The 21,716-nt window shown below is 35.0% G+C and overlaps 1 long non-coding RNA gene across 6 annotated transcripts in view; it reads right to left on the reverse strand.

Annotated features, from left to right (window-relative positions):
- Positions 1-1,148: 1,148 nt before the first annotated feature.
- Positions 1,149-21,716, reverse strand: part of LOC142403672 (uncharacterized) — an 80,276-nt gene continuing 59,708 nt past the window's right edge. For 2 of the 6 annotated variants that reach the window (XR_012773665.1, XR_012773669.1), the window contains 3 exons: positions 17,272-17,338; positions 15,270-15,371; positions 1,149-5,713 (listed from right to left, as the gene is read on the reverse strand). This is a non-coding gene — a long non-coding RNA (uncharacterized LOC142403672). The remainder of the gene's footprint in view (positions 5,714-15,269; positions 15,372-17,271; positions 17,339-21,716) is intronic. The other 4 variants (XR_012773668.1, XR_012773671.1, XR_012773670.1 and 1 more) reach the window with 3 other exon arrangements.

A 21,716-nucleotide genomic window follows, 5' to 3' on the forward strand; every position in this document is an offset into this window, starting at 1 on the left:
CTGGAGTTTCATTATACATAGGTGGGTAATACAGTTTATATATTTATTGATATGTCTGAAAATAACATATTGCTTGTTGGAAAAGAGGGAGACTTTCACATTGTCTTGATGACAGGAAAGGTGTGTCACAGCTGTTTCCATATGCTAAGAAGCTATGCCTAGGTGAGCATTTTTGTGTTAGTTTCCTATGTAGATACCAATCTTCTGTAGAAGAAAAGAGGTAGTCCAAGATGGTGTTAGCTCCTTTGATACTTATTTAAAGAGCAGACAGGCAAAGTCTGTCTCTAGGAGTATCAAGAAAGGAAGAATAAGGCGCTGAATATTCCTTACATTGGTTTAAGCAATGGAAATTAACTTTAATACTGGACTGCCATTCTCGAGAGTGGAGGGAACTTTTCCTTGGTGCCAGCACTGTTGCTCATAGAGCGAGAACATTCAGCTGGCTGAGCTTACTAAAAACTAACCCAAAGCCATTCAGTGAAACCACCATGGAAATATCAGGGCCAGGCTAATACTGAAGGGAACAGGAAGAGTCTGTCAGTCCCAAACTTGTCTGGCTTGAGAATCACAGGACTGTAGAACCATAGTCATCTATTATTGTTGACTATTCTAGCTGGTCCAATAATATAATCCCCGAAGCCTTTCCTTTGCCTTTATTTCAATAAAATATTAGAAATGTATACACTTGAGACTTTATATTCTATAATTTATGCCTTATATAGTTCAAATTTTATAATACTTAAGGCTTTTTGGAGTATTTTATGAGAGATTCCAAAATGTTTTACTTTTAAAACCACTTAAAAGTGTAAAAGCTGCTGACAGAAAGTTCCTTTATAGGTAATAAAGCCACGTGCTTGCCCTGCAAAAACCATAGGGACACGTGAAACTTTCTATCCATGGCTGTCTCCTATGGCTATAAACAGCAGAAGAAAACATTATGGATATATTATTCCCATCTCTCAACAGAAGCTAAGTCAGCCAGCCTCTGGCTACTCAACACTGTATACTTCAGATTCAAGATTCAAACTGGATAAACGACGCTATAATTAATTTGTTAATTTCACAACTTTTGAACATAGGGTTCAAGTTTTACATTAAGAGACAGAAGCAATATTAGATAAATTTCATTTGCTTTATTAACACAGAGCTATTATAAGTGAATCAAATTTGGAAAAAAATATTGAGTTGTTGCACCTGAGAGCCATTAAATAACTTCCAACAGAAATAAACTGTTTAATTTAGAGTGAAAGAGTAACACCCCAGTGATATTAGCCCCCTCACAGAAAGATGACCAATGTCACGTGTGCCATTGCATTTTCTCCATAATTTTTTCTTATTTCTTTTTATAGTTAAACATTTTCTTCTGATACACACTTACAAATGCCACCTTAGAAAGGAGACTCACATAGATCTCAGACATAAGTGCTCCTTCAAATACATTTTAAACTTTTTTGTTTGTTTTAAATGAAGAATTGCTGCTCTACTTCAAGTTAAACTGTGGTAAAATAGTAGCTCACCACTTCGGATATATTTCTATCAATCATGTCTTGTGACTTCTATGACAGGAGGTGGTGATGAAGAACATAAAGGAGTCTAAAAATTTCAAATTTCAATCATTACTGCTGGTATTGCTACCTGATTAGGAGAGATTTCCCCCAATACTTAAGATACCATGATTAAGGGAAAAGCTGAAACATTTTCAGATCTCTCTGAATATCAAGTACAGAACCTCTCTCACTCAGTAAAGTGTGCCATATGCAGTACCAAGAAAACTGCTTTTGAAATGTGAAGAACAGTGGCCTGTAGCAGTCCTAAATACATACGTGCAGGTCACTTTACATTTTTAAAGATGCACTGTTTACCACTGTACATAAGAAAATAGTGTTACAATTTAACTAGTTCATTCTTTCTGCAACATAGATCTTTACAGGTAAATCTATTGTAAAATATGCTGAAGTTCAAACATGAACATTAACTTTAGTGTATAAAAGATTTTGCAGAATATTGAAGCTGTTACTCAGGAAACCACATTCCAAAAATGGGACAAACAAGTGCTTAATAATAATAGCTATATATGCAAAATGAATCAGTAACAAGATAGGACACAAATCAGAGTATTTTGGAGTTCACAAGACTGGATGAATAGACCATGAATCAACAACATGGAAACTCCGTTTCTCAGCTTGAGCTGGCAACAAGGAAAGTTGATTGCAGATCTGGTCTTTAAAAGATGCACAATACTCACCTCTTCCTCTGAGATCAGAATTAATAAATGCCATAGAAAATTCCAGGAGGAAATGCATTACTGTAGTACAGCTACTAGACAAAAGTGTGTTTTTTTTTTTTTTTAAACAAACAAAAACCCGACAACCCTTTGAGATAAGTGTCTATCAGCCCTATTTTAAATGTGACATGGAGGTGTAGAAACTATAATAGTATGCAACAGTTTGAAGTACCCTGTTTAAGAAGACAGGAGACTGTCAACAGACATAACATTACATAGTATTTTAATTCAAATGACAACTCCTAAGAAGCTCAGCTGCAAATGTGAACAGCCAGTGTTTCCGTCAGACGTGAGAGTCTTGAGTCAGCCACCTCTGAAGTGAGGAATACAAGTACTATGAAAACAATGGCCTGGTAACTTGTTTAGCATCATAAAAATAAAGGCAGAAAAAAAACTCCATCACATCCAATTCTTAGGAATTCTCGTTTGATGTAATCATGAAGACATGGTTTCCTCCACTTGCAGTCTTTTGTTCCATTGCCTACAGAATTTTCTACCAATTTCTGCAGCACCTGTAGCAGCATCAGGCTTCTTCCTTGCACAGCCCACAAACATCTTCCCTGGCTCAGCATGGCAACAGACCAATCCTATCATTAGATTAAATATTCTGTATGATCGTGAAGATTGCTTCATAGTACACTAACACAAGGGGGCAAATGAAGATTGCAGAATCTTAAAGCAGGAGTTATCTAACTTCTTAATGTTTCATTTTGTGATCTTCATGTTCTTTTTACAGTTAAGTTATTAGGTTGTGGGTTTTTTTTTTTTGTCCCCAAAAAGCATTTCCCCCTTTGAGTTCCAGTTCCCATATTATGTGGAAGTAAATAAAATGTTTCACCAAGATGATGAGAGAACTGAAGCATCTTTCACATGAAGAAAGGCTGAGAGAGCTGGGACTCCAGCCTGGAGAAGAAAAGGCTTGTGTGTGTGTGATCTTATCAAAGTTTATAAATGCTTGCTGATGGGGGTCAGGGAAAGTAAAAAAGACATAGCCAGGCTCTTCTCATTTTGTCCAGTGACAGGACAGGAGGCAACAGGCACAAAATGAAATGCAGGAAATTCTATCTGAACAGGACAGGTTGCAGAGTCTCCATCCTTGAAGGTATTCAAAACCTGACTGAACACAGCCCTAAAAAAACCTGCTCTGCCTGTCCCTGCTTGGACTCTATGATCTCCAGAGGTCCCTTCCAACCTCAACTACTCTGTTATTTTGGGATTCCTTTTCAGGACCAAAATTCATGAAGTAGCTGAGTGCACTAATAAGGTTGCCCTCTTCTGTGTGGAATATGATGAGGGGGATGAAACTGACAGTGATTTCACAGACAACAGCAAAAGCTACTACTTAACAGTCTGCATTCCCTTCTGGATCTGAAGTGCAGAGTGCTCTAGTGAATGTTAGGAATGATCTGAGGTGTGCAAGCCCCTTTCCCCAAGCCTGACTCATTTTCGTTGCCTCAGGCCAGATCCCCTTCTGTCAGGCTGCTGCTTCTTCCAATTTCAAGAAACAAACAAAACCCCAAAATCTTTGCCCAACCTGTCCCAATCCTTCCAATTTTCCAGTTCATCAGATCTGTCCTTCCCCTATCAGTTCTCAGCTCCAACATTTCAACATGAGATTTTTAGACATGCTCCTCTCACTAGTTGTCTTCACTTCCATGCAGCTACTAGTCTCAGTTCATTTTCAAGTGGGCCTATCTTTTATTTCTCTTTTATATGAATTAAGCATCTTTTTCCCATACAGTTCCTAAGCCTAGCAGAAAATAAGCACCTGAACTGAAAACAGTGAGCCTTCCTTTCTTACACAAGCCACAATCCTTATGACCCCAGAGCTGCAATGCAGAGGGAGTTCCATTCAGCCACGGGCTATGGCACTGCCCATGCAGGTAAACCTCTGGAAAATGCAATTGCTAATATTAACGCACCTGTGAACCATGCAAGAAATATGACATTCTTTTCTAAGGTTTAGGAGCTGAATAATTTAATTAAGCCTTCATAAGCACTGGAGGTCATTTTCTTAATCCAGAGGGGAACTTTTGTTCCTCAGTTGAGCTCTGGTTCTGCAAATGCTCAAATTGTATTTTCATCACATCACTAAACTGCTATAAGGTGCTGGGGCCACCAAACAAGGCAGTCCAACCTTTCCCCTTCTGCTTCTTCCCATTCCCTACCATCCCCTGCCTTGTGCCAGTTATAGGGGTTTGCATGGTGAACCAGAAGGAAGCAATCTCTTTCACTAGTCACACGAAGGCCTGCACTGGCACAATGAAGTAGTCAGGAACAAATGGTTTGGCCACTGGACTTGGACAAAGCCATGCAAATAGACTTGCTCGTTACATGCTATCAAATCTTTCTGATCAGCTCTTTAGATTCCCATCTACTCATAGAAGTCCTGGAGAAAAAGCCTAGATACATTAAAATACTGGATCTAAAAGAGTAACAGGATGGATGGCCCTCTGCAAGCACCACAGTCTGCAGTGTGCTAACGAAAACCAGTGACCTTTAAAGGGAGGGGAATAGTGGAAGAATAATGTCTTTTTCTTTTATAACCCACAGAGTCTGGTCTTTCCAAGCATTTCTAAGTTTTCAAATGGCTGAAATGTGTGTGCAGGTCTTTAGTATTAAGCAGTTACAGATAACCGAATATAACAGTGCTACTTAAAGAAGCCTCAGTGAGAAAGCTATCCAACTTCGAGCCAGATAGCGTATTTTTTCTGAGTAGTCAACTTCATTTTGGCCACATATCTTAAGAGACCTGTAGTAGGTAAATGTACACACAGAAGTGTTTACTTTATGAAAAGCTGTAGGCTATCTAATACTGCATAGCTTTACTATTGAGAACTGCTCAGGTCTGAACTAAATTGGAAATTTTAGCCATCACTAATTTCACCAGTTCAAATCCACAGCAGGGGCAGACAAGAAAAGTGTGATTTTTACCAGCACATACACCAGGCTGAAATTCTATATGATCAAATAATGCAGATTTATGAATTATAACAACTTGGATTCATATTCATCTACGTCATGTTTGTACCTGTGCAACTGCACTGGTAGCAGGCCTGTGAAGCCTGAAGTCAAAACAAATCCCCAGTGCAGATAAGCTCTTTTTCTCCTTTTAAAACACCTATATGATGTATAAACTTGAATCTGCGAGCACTTATGTGAAGAAGCCATGTGTATTTTAATGGTAAAATATAACAGGGCTAATGAGATTAGCAAGTGATACTGAGTCATGATAGTGAAGAAAAGAAAATCTTAAAAGGAAACACACTTTCAGATCTTGACTGTATCTAAAATTAGTGACATTTACATAACCATTAGTCTACATTTGACTCACCACACAGTTCTTGCATGCAGCTTTTAAAAGGAAAGGAGCCCAAGTAATTTCCATTCTCACTGCAGCAATTTCAATAATCTCAATGAAAGATTCCCCTGCAAGAGAAACATCTTAGTGGAAGATAAGAAAAAAAATTAGTAAAATCAGTCAGATATGCAGTTTAAACTTCCAACCATAAAATTGTTACCTGTCTATAGACACAGTGATTTAAGAAATGAAGTGTTTATTAAGTTTTGTTAAAAATTTTGAAAGGCATTTTTGCTTTATGTGCTTACTTTGCTAAAAACACAACAAAACTTTTCCCAGTTCCATTCATTAAGAAAATGCTGTAAAAATGAACACACAGGTTTAAGAGTTTTAATAAAGAAATACTGACATTTAAAGTAACACCATTTTTATAAATTTTGTTATATATATAAATAAACACACTTACCAAAGCATTGTTAGACAGGTGTAGCTTGAGATGGCTACTTTAATAAATTCAGCTTTCATGTAAACCAAAGCATTCGAAGTTATATATAAGTCTATTCTGTATTTACCATCAGATACTATGAAGTCCTAAATATTGTTTCTGAATAGATGAAAATACAAACAAAAGCCAAGAAAGTGTTCATAAACAATCAACATATAAATTATAACAACAAAAAGGCATCAGGAAATACACGAAACATCCTTTTTCATGACTCACATGCAGAAGTGGCTAGCCTTACTTCAGCAGCACAGTTAATACTGGAGATATTTACAGTCTTAACACCAATATTTACGTGCTGCTAAAGTATGACAGACATCAGCATCACAAGATTGACTAATTCATAAGTGATATTTCTCTTCACGATGATGAAATCCTTGTATTTTTGAGGCAGCACAATATGGCCTGCACCTTTTCAAAACCCACAAACCATTATGTGCTGCTACGTTATGCCAAGGTGTCTACCATACTTCAAGGAAATAGAAACATACGCTGAAAGCTGAATGCAGAATTTTCTTATCGAACGTTCATTTCCATGTACTGACATCATCTGTATTAATAAACTACAAAATGTTTATAAAACATTTGTCCATTGCCAAGTTGACTGTTTATTTACACTGTTTATTTACAGTGAAGCTCTAGACTTTATTGTCAACTGTGCATAATACCTTAATGGGACATCAACCAGGAACTGGACAATTGTGTGTCTGATTAGAGGAACTAAAGATTATGCAGATGTTTACTTCAAAACAAAACAAAAAAGTCTGGGTTATTTTCTAATCTAACTTTTGGTCATCTGGAAACCTCTGATGTGAAAAAAAAACCAACTTTCATATATCAAAGAATAAGAGCTAATTTCAAAATAAGCTTCTGTCAAGTACTGTATCAGTCCTCTGTCAAGTACTGTATCAGTCCTCAAGCTGTTTGTTACCTCTGCGGGTTACCCTTGCTACAATTTTTGGGCAGACAGATTTACAAATGCTTCTTAATCAATTTCAGGGAAAAAAATATATTAAAAAAAACCCACAATGGATTGTTAGCAAGAACAGCATAACTCCTGTTATTAAGAGCAGGAGTTCATCTGCCCACAGCCTCGAATGACCATGCTACTTTACCTGAAGAGGTAGGCAAGAGACTCAGAGTTCCCATCCCTGCCAGGTATCCCTTTCTTACACTAAAGTAAGCCAGCATTTTAAGTGTGTACAGTACTTTTACTGGTTGCCTAGATAACATGAATTATGCTTTCTTTAATGTTTTTTTACTAAATTATTAAGACAAAAGCTACTTACACAGCACAGATCCCAGCACTCCATTCCATTGTAATGAGCCTTCTAGTCTGTTCATGATAAAACAACTTCTGTAAATTAACAGGGTTATCTGTAAGCACAAAAAAGTTTGGCAGGCCACAAAGGGGGAAAGTTTGGTGACTTTCCCTTTTCTCCCTTCCTATTTTTGCTCCTACAATAATGCAGCAGGACAATCTCTGCTAGAAGGGTCTGTTGCTACAAATGTGCCAATTAAAGTGAGATTTGCCAGTGTAAGTTTACAGGTAGCTGCAGCAACACTGAGGTTTTCATATAGCTATCTAGTTACAAATGCTACTTTAGGAACTGTATAAAAGAGCCATTTCTGATACAGTTTATACACGCACAAATATATTTACACTCTTCCCCTCTCTTACTACCTTTCTTTGTTTTTTAAATTGAACAGCTAAAATAGGCAAGCTAGATTATATAGGCACAACTTACCCAGTACCTTGGTGAAGTAAAACCTGAATGCAAAGTCAACATAAACCTAACTGTAAAGGTATGCTGTGACAGTTGGTTTCACCCCTGAAGAAACTGTGCTAGGCATAATCCAAGAGAGGAAGAGGTAAAGAAAAATCCCCACCATATATACATAATGTGGAAGGCAAAGATAAAGAAAAAGATAGATGCAAGCAAAAAGCTAGCCAGCAGTAAGAGATTTACTTGAACTTTTCTGGGAAAAGAATATGAAAGATGTTCTCCAGCAAGAAAAAAATACTGCTTCTTACTTGTAGATTTACCTTAAAAGATTGAATAAATAAGACAGCTGCAACATTTAATACCTTTGGAAGTACATTTCTCATTTGTATGTTCAGGCCAAATTCTTCATTTGTAAACTATGTGTGTTTAACTAGATACTGTTGTTTCAATTGCCTAGTTGTTTTTAGCTTCTAGCTTAAGCATGGAGGTTTTTTTCTGTTGCATAAGTAAATCCCTCTAAAATTAAACTACACACACCATGAAATGAAGACTTGGCAGAACTGTTATGCTATTTTCTACAGTAAGTACACTAGTAAGAGAACTCGCAGGTAATTCCACCCACCCAAAACATGAACACAAAACCTTACATGCATTACTGGATTGTGGGGTTTGTTTTGGTTTGTTTTTTTTAAACTTTACTACCAAAAATGCCCCCAAAAAAAACAAACAAACAAAAAAAATCAAACACAACATGACTGAATATTTTCTACATTGCTATTAAAAAAATATATTTTCTCTGTAAGGAGAATAAGCATGTTTTCACATAAAATTGAAGAGACTGTATGTGAGAGAAGTTGAAGAACAGGAGAAGGATGAAAGGAGGAAGACTAAGATAAAAAGTGTACTGATAGCTAAGCCAGAAATCTATTGAAAACCAGGAGTGTCTGCACAAAGCTTTGTACCTCTGTGTTTTGGTCATAAAGCTAATATAGTCATGCTATGAAGAGTGCTTCTCCTACCCCTATCCTTGTGTCTTAGGATGGGGGTCTGTGGGTAAAAGAGAAACACACAGACAGACAGGGGACACCTCAATAAAAGCTGGGAATCATGTATGTCGACAGCTCCATTAGAACCCCCCAAGCCCTGAAAGTGAGAGCTCTGCTGAGGAAGAGGGAAGGATTCTGAAGACGCAGAACTGAAATTCCATAGAAGCAGGCTCTCTACACATACATGGAAGTCAGGAATGCTGTTAGAAAAAGCAATTAAACTGTTAAAAAAAAAAAAAAAGAGAAAGAAAAAAAAAGAAAAAAGGGAGAGAAAAAGAAAAGGGTGTGTGTTTGTACGATTGGGGTGTTCCCAGTCAAGGAAGGAGCCTTTCCTTGATTTCAGTATTCCTTACTTGATTTATCAAAGACCAAGGCCAATATAAAATATCACGTTCAGTTTTTATTGGTTTATGGTTAAGACTTTATGACAACACCAAGCCCCATTCAATCTCTTTCTGACCCCATGAAAACCAGCTACAAGTGAATTTCTGGCTACTATAACAAGCTCTTAAAATTCTATGTAACATATTGTATCCAAAAAGGTACCACTAGCCAGCAATCTGACAGTTCAGTGACCTGAAGTAAAACACATCAACGCCTTTCTATTAAATACTGTATATTGTCTTAGATGCCCAAGAACATGACATAAGATTAAACATTTACCTTGTGCCTTTTGGTCATACAACAAAGACACTCTCTTGATATTTCTTGGCCAAAACACCTTCCCCACTGACAGTGCTTATACACCATTTGCACACAACCATATTCCATTGCTTGTGTTACTTACTCATTAATGCAAAGCAACGCAGACCCACTACGAAAGCAAGGCTATTGCTTCACTGTTCATTGTGGCCCTCTCTCAGCCTTATTTCAGTTTGAGTAGAAACCTGAAGGTGAAAGACACTGGAAGACTTTTAGTGTCCCACAGTCTAAAGCATCACATCATTTGTCCACCAGTGCTATTCTCCCCCGTAACACAGACATCAGAAAGTACATCTCCATATCTCAGTTTTCCCACTTTAGCTTCTTAGCTAAAGAGTAACTTACTCATATGGTAGACAGGACATTTTTGCAGTGATAGCTTTTTTGACAACTGCTAGTGAATTTGCAAAGCTCTCCTCTCAGAGCTCACAGTTCAGTGCCACTAATACACCATTCAATATGAATAAACACATTGACAGTTCAACTGCAACTCTTGCTGCAAATACATAATTTTTTTTTACTAAATTCATCTGGGCAAAAGACAGAATTAAAGAGATAATCTCACTTCACTACTCAGAAATCTAAACACTTCTATTCTCAAACATCAAAATTGTAAGATCTAAAAGTGTATGTAGCTGTGTCTTGATAATACAGTTTACTTCCCCCCGCCCCCACCAGTTTAAACAATAGTAGTTTCACTTTATTTTTGTCATATGCTTACTCAACACTGTAATATTTATACTGCAAACACACTGGAATTTATAACTCTTGATAATTCTTAAAACTTACATTTAGAAGTGAATGCAAGTTTAATATTCTTTTACTCCTGCCTTCTGGTTGCTTTTGTTAAGGAACCCTCTTTCCCCCTAATTCTTAATGTCAGCAGCCTTTAAAGTGATATGCATGTATTTAAAAAAAAAAAAAAAAAAGGAGAAAAGATTCAACTGAAATATTTCAAAGTATTACTTTAAAGGTATCAGTGTACTTTTGGCTACTATTGCATTATTATTTGGTTCAGGTATAACCTATGACTTTCAGTTAATTCACTCAACTTACTTGAGGCTACTTTGTGGTCAGAGGAAGAAGAATTAAGAGAATAAACTATACACCTTAATTGCTATTCTCCTGAAATAACAGTAAGATTTTGAACTCATGTTTATGACTCCAATTCTAAAAACCAATCTGTCTCTAACCTAGCAATTCTGTGCTAGGTTTGGGTGGGTTTTTTTTTTTGTTGTTTTTTTTAAATTAAATGACTGTGATCCAGAAATAAATTAGCCCCACTTCACCTCCAAAAGGAGCAGTCATTAAGGATCGAGCTTATACACACTCTCCATATATTCCATACCTTCTACCAAGCAGTTGAATATTTCTAAGACTATTATCAATTTGCATTAAAAAGTTACAATTAATGCTTTGGATAATTTTCTGAACACAAACGAAGATGAATATTTGAACAGAGATAACTAGCACTGATCTGGAGTTTTGGTGGTAAATTATGGGTAAGGTCAAGCATAAAAACTTTGACAGAAAAGGGATTGTCTGTTAACTATTTCCTGATCATGTCAACAATTTTCCCAATATAAGCACGGCAAAAGACTGGGGGAACTACATAAGTTGTTTTCAATGTAAAATATTACTAATGAAAGTTAAGCAGGTAACTGCCGATTACCAAAGTCTACTGTTACTAAATTTGGAGAATCTATATTACATATCTAGCCAACTCTGCAAGGATCATGAACAAACATATCTAGACTAGCTGGAGAACTAGTGCATAAGATAAACATAAAATAACAAAGCCAGCTAAAAATAAAAACCAGGAAGTAAACCCATTAAGAAATTCAGAAGTATAAAATACCTGGAAATTTGGAAGTGCAGTTATGGTCTATCAGCATCAAATTCAGTTTTACATCCTTATTACTTCATCTCAGCACTCCAACCACTGCTTATACTAGCTTGACTCACATATTCATTTGTATGAGGTGCACTTCCCCCCAGCCCCCCATTGCCATAATGAAAACAAACCAAAGTGAGGGCAGTTATTTGGTATTGCAATATTGATGCTTCTATTGGAGTGATGAATAGCAACCAAAATGCAGCAGATTTATGTGGAAAGCAAGAAACTAAAGGTAGTCAGTTCTGACTTGAACAAGTACAGGATGTTAAGCAGTTTTTATAGCTTGCTAACTAAAAAAGCAGAACTAAGGGAAGCTGATATAGCACACAAATATTATCAATGTACATTTTAGTATATTATCAGTATATTTTAGTATCAACTCTAGCTTAAAAATAAATTTGAATAAGACTAACTCCTCCCACCTCTTTTCCCAGCTTCTAAAGAGTGTTTTGTCAGATGTTGATGCATTAAATAGACTGCTATATGAAATACTTTACAGGGAACTTGTAAAGTGTAACAAGCTCTGGGTTCTAACAGAGTTTGTGAAAGTTATATTTCAGAAAAGCTTTCCAGATCCCTCTTGATTGCACTGGTATAGCTTGCACACAACTTTAAAAAAATCTGCCTTCCCTGCACCTTTGGCATGCACACAGGAAGAAAACTGTGTGAACACTTTCAATCTGTACCAGCATTCTTTCTGCTTGAAAGGACACATACAAAATTAAGAAAAAACGAAGAAGCTATTTTCTAAGTTCTATGAAGTAAGTTTTATATTTCATTATAGTGGTCATTAAAAAGTTCCTTTCCCCCCGATTTTATCACAAAAAAATATTGATACTCAGTCTAGTGGATCTACCAAAAGAAATCCAGGTCTGTCTTAAAATACAACTTAAGTTTCTATATTAGTATTTAAAAAAAAAATTCATAACACCTTTTCAGATGAAAAAAAAAAGATACATTTTTTTTTCAAGTTCTCCAATAAACATATCCTTAGATTATTACACTATTACCTTCAGAAAAGATTATCTTATGATTACAGTTCAAGTTTACAAAACCTGAAGTATATAGAATCATTGCTGGTAAAAGAGAAAATGGAACAATCCTTCTTCAAATAACAATACCCATATAATACAAACCAGCTATATAATGGAAAGTTATTAAGATAGGGAAACAGGTTCTCCTCTTAAATATATCAGATTCTTAAAAAAAAAACCCTCAAAACATATCAGTTGACTATTAGTTTTCTGTCCTTTTCATTAATTTCTAGCTTTTTTAAAGAATTTAAAAAAAAAAGGGTAGTTTTATTAAATTCTTGGAAGACTTGCTCATTTAGCCCAGGGAGCAGTCACAGGCCTAGTGTAAAATTTTGTGCTCTCCTAAGCTGGCACCCAGTCTTTTATGAAAGCAAGCCATGCAGGTATTACTATTTAAATCTTCTAACTATAATGTACAGCAAAGCATTTCTTGTCCTTAACAGGCTACTTAATACTCAAGTAGCATTTTGCAGGAATCCTGGTGGTCTGTGCACAGGATCAGTTTCCTAAGTACTGCTGGGAAAGTGGAAACTACATCAGTCAGTGTTCACCAGACTGCCTTCCTAGTTGCTATCTTATCTGATGTTGGTAAATAATAATAAATCATAGGACAGTAACATAGCAATATAGAAAAAAAAATTTGTCCTGATATGTAAATACTACTACTTGCACTACACAAAACCAGAAGTCTTAAATTTTGATTTTGTTACACCTCAGCATGGTATGGAACTATAATGCCTAAAGACAAAAACCAGGCCCATAGTTCAGAATGCAACCCCACTTGTAAAGGGCTAAATTTGCTGCATGTCTGCTTCCAAAGATTTAGGGTCAGAGTGACAATGCTATAAAATAAGGGTCAAAGCACAAAAAGACCAAGGCCACAGAACAGAGAGCTTTTCCTGTCCTGAAAGAAGTTACTTTTTGTAAGCCTGCCTTCTGCTCAGACAGTAAATTTGTCTTTTTCTTGACATCATCCCTACATGACTTCTATAAAATGCCAGACAACTGTATGACTTACGAAAGGTGAGACTGAACTGTTAGAAGAAATCAACTGTTAAGGGAATCCACTAGATAACAGCAGAGGAACACATCCTAGCAATTGCTATAACTTTTCCAATCCTTAGCTGTATTTCTACAAATTCATTATTTAATTAGTCACTTCAGCAGAAGTTTTAAGTGTCCTTAAAACCTTTGGGGTGCAGATTCCCAGTCATATTATCTACTTAGATTATTGTTTATTCAATGGTAGCTGAGGAAATATGCAGGAGCAGCAACTCAGAAGGCTGTTCTAATCTTCCCCCCACTCCTCCATGAAATATTCATAGAAGATTATCTTCTATGAATATACTTTGAAAGTATGAATATACCTTTTGAAAGATGCATATTACTCCCTTTCAAAAACGTTTATGGGTTGGTTCCCCACTTCCCCGTCAATGAGACCCACTACTCGCAGAACTGAGCTAATGCAAAATAAAATGGTGCTTTCTAAGGCTGACACAGATTGCTAAGCAGTGAAGTTCATTTTTCTAGCTAGAAAATGAACTTCACTTAGGATATGCTTTTTCAAAACAACAACAATAGTTTTGCCAAGTGAAAGGAACTTTATCCACCGGGAAAAAAACAAAAAAAAGAAAAGAAAAGATAAGGATGCTGGGTGCCTCTTATGGCTTTATATTAAGCTAGATTTTCAATATTTCACTAACAAGCTTAAAGTAAAACCATGCTGAATTAACTAGAAGTTAATATATTAAGAAAAAGATTTATAATCTAATACCTAAAGCACAGTAGTAGTCAAAAAAAAAACCCCAACACACCAAAATTATACTCTCAGCCCTATCAAACTGCCTAGTAAATATCCACAAACAAAAAAGACAACATTAATCTCTGAACAATTAGCATTTGGCTTTTTTTTTTTTTTTTAAATAAAAAGCTAGTTGACAGTACATTCTTTTAGCAAATATCAGTATTGCAAGAAGTCTCTGTCCATCATAACCCAAACCTATATGAAAGAATCGGAATTATCACTAAGTTGTACATTATCTTTTTTAGCAGGTCTAAAGCATGACATTTTGAAAAATCAGATCTTTCTTACTTCAAGTAATTATTTTCCCCTTCAAAACAGATGGATTCTGCCCTCAAAGTTACTATATTTAATTTTTTTTCAGTCCTACTAACTTACTTAAAAGCTGGAACTGGAGATTCAGATATGTGGAATTAGGTTAAAAAAAAATAGAAAAACACTTACCTTTTGGCTGTGGAGATCTACAATGGTTTTTGAGTTTCAGTGCCAGCAAAACAGAAGTTTTATGTTTTCAAAAGGAAGCAGATTCCTTTGCTTTTACTCTGCATTAAGCTATAATATGTCTGATTCCTATTTTAAACATTAAATGTAGCATTTAAGAACATTATTTGGGTTTTTTATTCCTAAAATGTAATACAATTGAAAAATATCTTATTATAGGAAAAGCCTAGTGTAACATATGAAAGGCCTACTCCAATCATCCTACACTTTCTGAAAGAAATGATTACTCCTCATCTCTCAAGAAGCACTGGTGCGAGTATACTGATTTTCCTTGTGGTGAATAGCAGCCCACAAGTTAAGGAACTGATGCAAACTGGCAGATTTCCCCTTCTAATTCTGAGTCATATGCGTCATCTTTTTGTCAAAAGCTGGGAAGAAAAAGAGTCTCTCTTCCAGCCTGCCACATGAAACCACCTGCTTAAAGATAGAACAGACCAATATTGCAATATTGGTCTGCACATTGCTGGTACTTACACATTTGTTCTTGCTTTGTTCAGATAAACAAAGTTCTGAAGACAGCCTTAATGTTAACTTAACGACAGAACTTATCTCTTTGATTTAGGGCCAAAAATCAAGCTGGTAAAAGGAAAAAAAAAGAGGAAACGAGTTATGTTGGCATGAAAATGCTTATTCTTAAATTGGTAGTGTCTTACCTGCAAAAGACTAAGGATTCAGTTCCTTAAAAGCTTACATGTATGCTTGGTTTAAGCACTCAAGTATCCAGCTAGATTTGGTATAAATATTCACATTCTCAAAATCAAGAGTTCATGTGTGTGATTAAGACCTCTTTATCACTGTACATGATTATCAACTAATTCCTCAACACCCCCCCAACAACACCAAAAACCTCCCCTAAAACCCAGAGAATCTAACAATTTCAGTGGGTTAAATTCCACATGTTCCATTATTTTTTTTCTTTTGTGCATTTTGCAAGTTAAGAAGTGAGAAAACTATTTTCTTCTTTCACAGATTCATCAAGGTCAGTCATTGTTGGACTATATACTGTGTGGTGACACAATTTCTCTTCCAAAGGCTCCAGCACCAATTAAGGTTGGGCACATCATTGCCAGCAGATTACATATTTTCAAATTGCACTGGATTTGCTGATCAGACCTGCAGAAAACAGGTGTAAATGTTTACTGTAACAATGCATTGTAATATTTCTATTGATTTGTGGCACTGCCAGAGTGATTGTAAGTAATTATGCTTTATAAAAAAAAAAAACACCAAACTTGAGAGCAGTTAAAGCAAGAATGAGTTTTAGACATTTATAGTAAGTTGTGCAAAAGAATGCAAAGATAATAGTACTTGAAAAACTGATACAGTGTTGGAATGATCATGCCATTTTAATCTTAGATTAGCTTTTTTATATGCAAGTACACATAAGAGATATAATAATATATATGTATATAAAATTAGATAGACAGATAGGTATAAACACACACACATTGAGTGTCCTTGTGCTGAAATTTGTACTGTGGCACAAGCATTTACATGGCTGGGTGCATACATTTCAATATAATGAGAGATTCTGCATTGCTAAAATAAGAATTCTTGAGTGCTTTTCAAGAACCATGACATCACCATTTGCATTACAGGTTATTATTTACAAGCATTCAGGATGTTCTGTAAATCTATAACGAACATTGCAACTGTGAAAACTGTAATTTATTTTGTAATGCACTGTTATATAAATTGTGCACAATATACACAGATGATCTCTCCTCCTCAGTTAAATATTAAATACAGCACCGGATTGCTCATCTTTCTTCAACTACTTTTGTATGTTTGTTTGTTTTTTACATTCAATATATTTTCCTTGATAGAATTATAGACACAAAGTACCTGTCTGTACCTGTCTGATGCCTTATCCTGTTTGTGGTGTGGTTTGTTGGTTTTTGTTTGTTTGTTTGTTTTGTTTTTTTAAAAATGAAATTAATTATGTATACCATCTTACTAATTTGCATAACTTTGCAGTATTTTGTAAGAAAATTTTTTACTCACCATATATTCCGTTTTCCTTGATACTTAACAAAAGGTATATAAGTTTCAGTGCAATGTTACCTTACCTCCCAAACCCCAGTATCTTTCAGACAAAGGGTTCAATGTAGCACATGAGAGCAAATTAAAAACAAACAAACAAAAAATACCACTGAATAAGTGATGCCTTTTTGACAGTGGCAAGAGTGAGTAAGGCAAGACACTGTGGAGGATGTTTCTTAACTTCTAATTCAGCAAAGCCTAAGAACTGGCTTAACTTCCTCCTCATTCAGTGGAGCACTCAAGGATATGAAAAGCGAGTTAAATACATGATTTAGAGGGTAATCACAAAGACCAGCTTTTGCCTGGGGGAGACCCTGAGAAAGTCTCCATAGGCTCCCTCTTTTTCAACACAGGGCCACAGGCACCGGTAACTCTTCTGGGGTAAGCTGCTACTTTGAATTGCCCTCTAGTGTTAGCCTTCATGAATTCCTACCTCAATGACAAATTCTGTTCAGGTTTTTACAAATGGAAAGTGGGTCAGCAACATAAGTTATATTAATCTAAAAATAAAACAAAAAAAATTTGAACAGCATTTTGAATGATCATTTTCAGGTCAGAAGACTGTGAGGTTGACAAATGAAGTATTACACGCCAAAAATGCAAGAAGAAATCTGTGTATCTAAATAAGGAAAAAAAAAAATCAAGGACAATAAATTTAAGAGGTAACTTACAAACATTCTTGTATTTTACATTGTTAGTTTCTTATGCAGTTTCAGAAAAATATCAATTTCTGAAACAGTCAGTATTTACAGCCAAATTCACTGTAATTACAGTGACATAGCTGGGATCAAAACCTTACTGAAAATTGAAGAGTTGCTGGTGTAAAAACAGAACACAGTCTAGCAGTACTAATACCCTGGAAGGAATTATTCCCTCACTGCTAATTCAAGAGTCTCCTAGTTACACTATAAACCTGGATGCAAAACAGGCACCATGCAAATGAAGATCCAGATTTTAAACCTGGTAATTCCAGAAAGAAAAGTGCAAGCATTTTCCTGTGAGTTTATTTCAAACCATATTTTATCTACTCTTGAATTGATTACAGAAACCATAAATTTAGGACTTAAAAGAAGTATGGAGAACATATTAGTAACACTTGCATATCATACAGGCTATGGATTTCCACATACATAGCATTAAAGATAAGCATATGACCCTTTGTTTAAAAAAATACTCTCGTCATACAGAACTATAATCCCTAACTAATACTCACTCTGCCTGAGACCTGAAACATATTGTTAGAGTTAGGTGATAAAACAGATGAAGGAAAAATACACATTTGACTGCTGCTTGTATAACTCCTGTGCTTGGCATTAAAAGCATCATTCTCCCTTCTCCTGAGAACCTGGAAAAAAAATCTTTTGGTTTTGGGGAACATAGGGACAGGGTAACCAGCACATAACCATTCTTTTTGATAAGGAGGTTTTTTGCATGTGCAAGATACTGACATAAGTGTGACAGTATCAACAGAGAACTCTGTTCTGCAATAGACTTTTGAATGTACATTTTGATTTAGAGATAGACTTTCTCATAAGAGCCATTACAATGTTTCACAACAGATGGAGCATCCTCCTTTTCTAATTCTTGGTCTTGACTAAAATATGGACTAGCTTGTAACAGGAGGAATCAAAGTGTTTTCAGAATTACTGAAGTGATAACACACTTAAGACCACAGTATCTACCCATTCTACCATGAGAAAATTTTGCTCCAAAAGAATACAGAAATTCTAAAGCAAATGTTTTGGTTTATCAGATCCACTGGAAGTCCTGTCTAAATCTAAAAGTGACTTATATTATGCTTTATCTATTTTGAAGTTGGGAAGATCATAATCATGTTCATAATCATAATACTTTCAAAATGTTTATGTTAACTTTCATATTAATACTTAAATCCATTTCCTTCTGTGGGAAGAGGAAAAATTAAAAAAAAAAAAAAAAAAAATCACTCTTCATATCAACTAAGAAGTGGATGGATAAAATCATGCAAATCTTTGCCTGAAGGCTTAAAAAAACCCAACGAAACCCACAAAACAAAAAAACCCACAGGAGTCTCACAGGAAGTAAAAAGCAAGCTCTTAAAATTTAGTGGGTTAATGGAAAGGTGTAAATATTTTAGCAATATTTGCACATTACTAGGAGTTTTAAGTACTGCACAAATTAAAAAAATAGATATTGCTGATTTCTTGCTTTGAATAGGTTATCTTAGCATATTTTGCTAAAAAGCGCTAATTTTCTCAAAATATTGCTGTAAAATTTAGAATAATGTAACAGAAAAAACTTGTTCTCTGAAAAAAAAAAAAAAATCCTGCCCCCAACAAACTTAGAAAAAAATTTATGGTGAATATCCATGTATTTAAAATAAATTCAAAATTAACAAAGCTAGAAACAGTGGTTTATTCAAATACACTACTCAATTAGCAATTGCATCTTCATACATGCCTTTTTTCATGCTAGTGCGCAAACAGCAGTCTAAAACAAGGTGGATTAATGAGCCATCAATACAGTAGTTGAACATTTAAGAACTCTGATTACATTTCTCATTCCCTCACCCACAGCTTAAATGTATGGATTTACATAAATTTCTACTGAGGCTTTTATTGCAATAAATAAATAAATAAATATATAAAATTAAAAATAAAAAAGGTGCAATACCTTACTTTCACATATTTGCATTTGAGTGAGAAGAATAAACATTTAAATATCCCAATTAGCATGTTTTAACTATTTTTCCTAAAGAATTTGTATGTAATTTGTTTTTCTTTTCTATTGCCTTGCAAGACCATTTTATCAACAGACAAGGAAAAATGAGGTGTAAGTATACCAGTCTTAAATCCTTCCTATATACATGTTTCATTAAATGCCTAATCTAATAATAAAAGTTAATGTCTATTTAAATCTAATAGTATACAAAACTCCATTTTAAAATAATGTTAGGGCTGGATCTATTTTAAACTAACAAAATCCAGAAAATGCAGTTGTTTCAGATTTCAAAACTTAGAACAGCCATGCCTAAGATATCATAGGGTTTCAAACAATGGCTGATTTTACATGTGTTGTAATAACTAGGCATGGGTTGCATTTATAGCTACATAAAACTCGTTCAGGAAAATTATTTAAGTTGCCTTTAAAAAGCAAGAGAAGTTCTTAAAGAAAGCACAGATGAGTTGACAAAGTAATCTGCAACAGTTCTTTTAGATGAGCAATAAGCATGCATTGTCAGCTTTCAAATTATGATTCAGTCAACAAGGTCTGTAGAGCCTCAAGTGTATACATATAGTACGAATAGCAAAAGTGGCCATGAAAAGTTACACGAGGAGCACTTCAGCAAAGAAGTCTGTACATTTTTATCTCTTCAGCCTCATTACAATTAGATATTGCAAAACAGTTTACAAAGTCAAGCATACAATTTGCAATAGCCACACCAACTATTTTTAAGGGGCCAGCACTGCAGCCCTTCTTTCAGGCTCAACTTCCAACAAAATAAATGGCAGTTTTGCTAAATAAGAACTGCAATAGCAGAGGCTAAGAGTAAGAAAATAAAGCAAACAAACCCCACATCTCTCTTGAAAGTTTCACCGACTCTTTGGGTCATGAAACAGCCATGCTGACTACCAAACAGAAAACAGTTCTAGAAAAAAAAAATTAATATGGGCCAAATTTCAGCATAAAAATGTTCTAGAGCCAATCAACACTTAGAAAGTGGATTCTAATGATAACTGACAACTGCAGCACTCTTGAAAGATATTTGAGCTTGTAAATGACTAAGACTCAATTACTGCATTACTGCAAAACTCTTCTCCTTGGACTTTATAAAAATTATTTAGACTTGTCTCAAAGTTCAAATACCTTAATATATTTTATTCATTAAAGGAAATAAAGTTTGCATCTAATGAGAACATGATTCTGCAAATCCTTATTCATGGTAGTGAGTCATTAGGACTACTTGTGTATTTAAAATTTTGCAGGATTAGGCCCTAAATTTAAAATCCCTTTGATCTACAGTTGTGAACCAGAAACCATATTTTTTTGCTGAATAAGAATCTATGAGAAATACTCTGAACTTGTGTCAGACCAAGGAACACTCCATCAAACTTTCACCTTTTAAATATGTCACAAGGGAGCCTTAGATACCTTTGCCTTGCAATATAATCCTGATTTTCATTAACAAGAATGTAATTGCTTTTGTACAGAAAAAAAAAAAAAAAGAAAAAGAATGAACAAATTCAAAGAACTGTTCTGTGAAATCCTTATATTCCTAAGAGAACTAGAAGAAAAAAGGAGGGGGGAAAAAAAAAACCCAGAAGTGCAGTACATTCAGAGCAGAGTTTCTGGACAGACTGAAATATTTATTTATTTGGGAGCATATTGGGCATGTTACCCAAACACTGTTACAGCATTAATAAAAATACTTTCACTGTGATTTTTAATCAGAGAAAGAAAGAAAAAATTAAAAATTAATGAATCACCTATTTAGTAATCACAAACTGCAAAGCTTATATAAAGTGATGTTTCACTTCCTATACTTTCTGTATTCAAAGTTTTGTTTCTCAACTGATAATTTTCCATAGGAGGTCTTAACTACCCTAAAATCATAGTATTATATGAAAAATATATTCAGAACATGTCTGCCTCAAATACTTTATAGCAGGAGGTGTATTACTGGTGAAAGCCAGCAATTCTTCAGTTACACTAGCCATTAGTTACAACAATGAGGAAATATGAAATTTACACCTCACTGGATTTGCTTGGTATAAATTAGCAGTTACTGGGATAATCTAAAATTTTGTTTTTTAAAACTTCTCTTGTTTTATGGTACAATTACTTCCTACAAAAAAAATGTGCTCTTGAAGACAGACAGATTTGATTAAGGATAAAAAC

This window comes from Mycteria americana, chromosome 1 (genome assembly GCF_035582795.1).
Source record: "Mycteria americana isolate JAX WOST 10 ecotype Jacksonville Zoo and Gardens chromosome 1, USCA_MyAme_1.0, whole genome shotgun sequence".
NCBI classification, from domain to species: Eukaryota; Metazoa; Chordata; class Aves; order Ciconiiformes; family Ciconiidae; genus Mycteria; species Mycteria americana.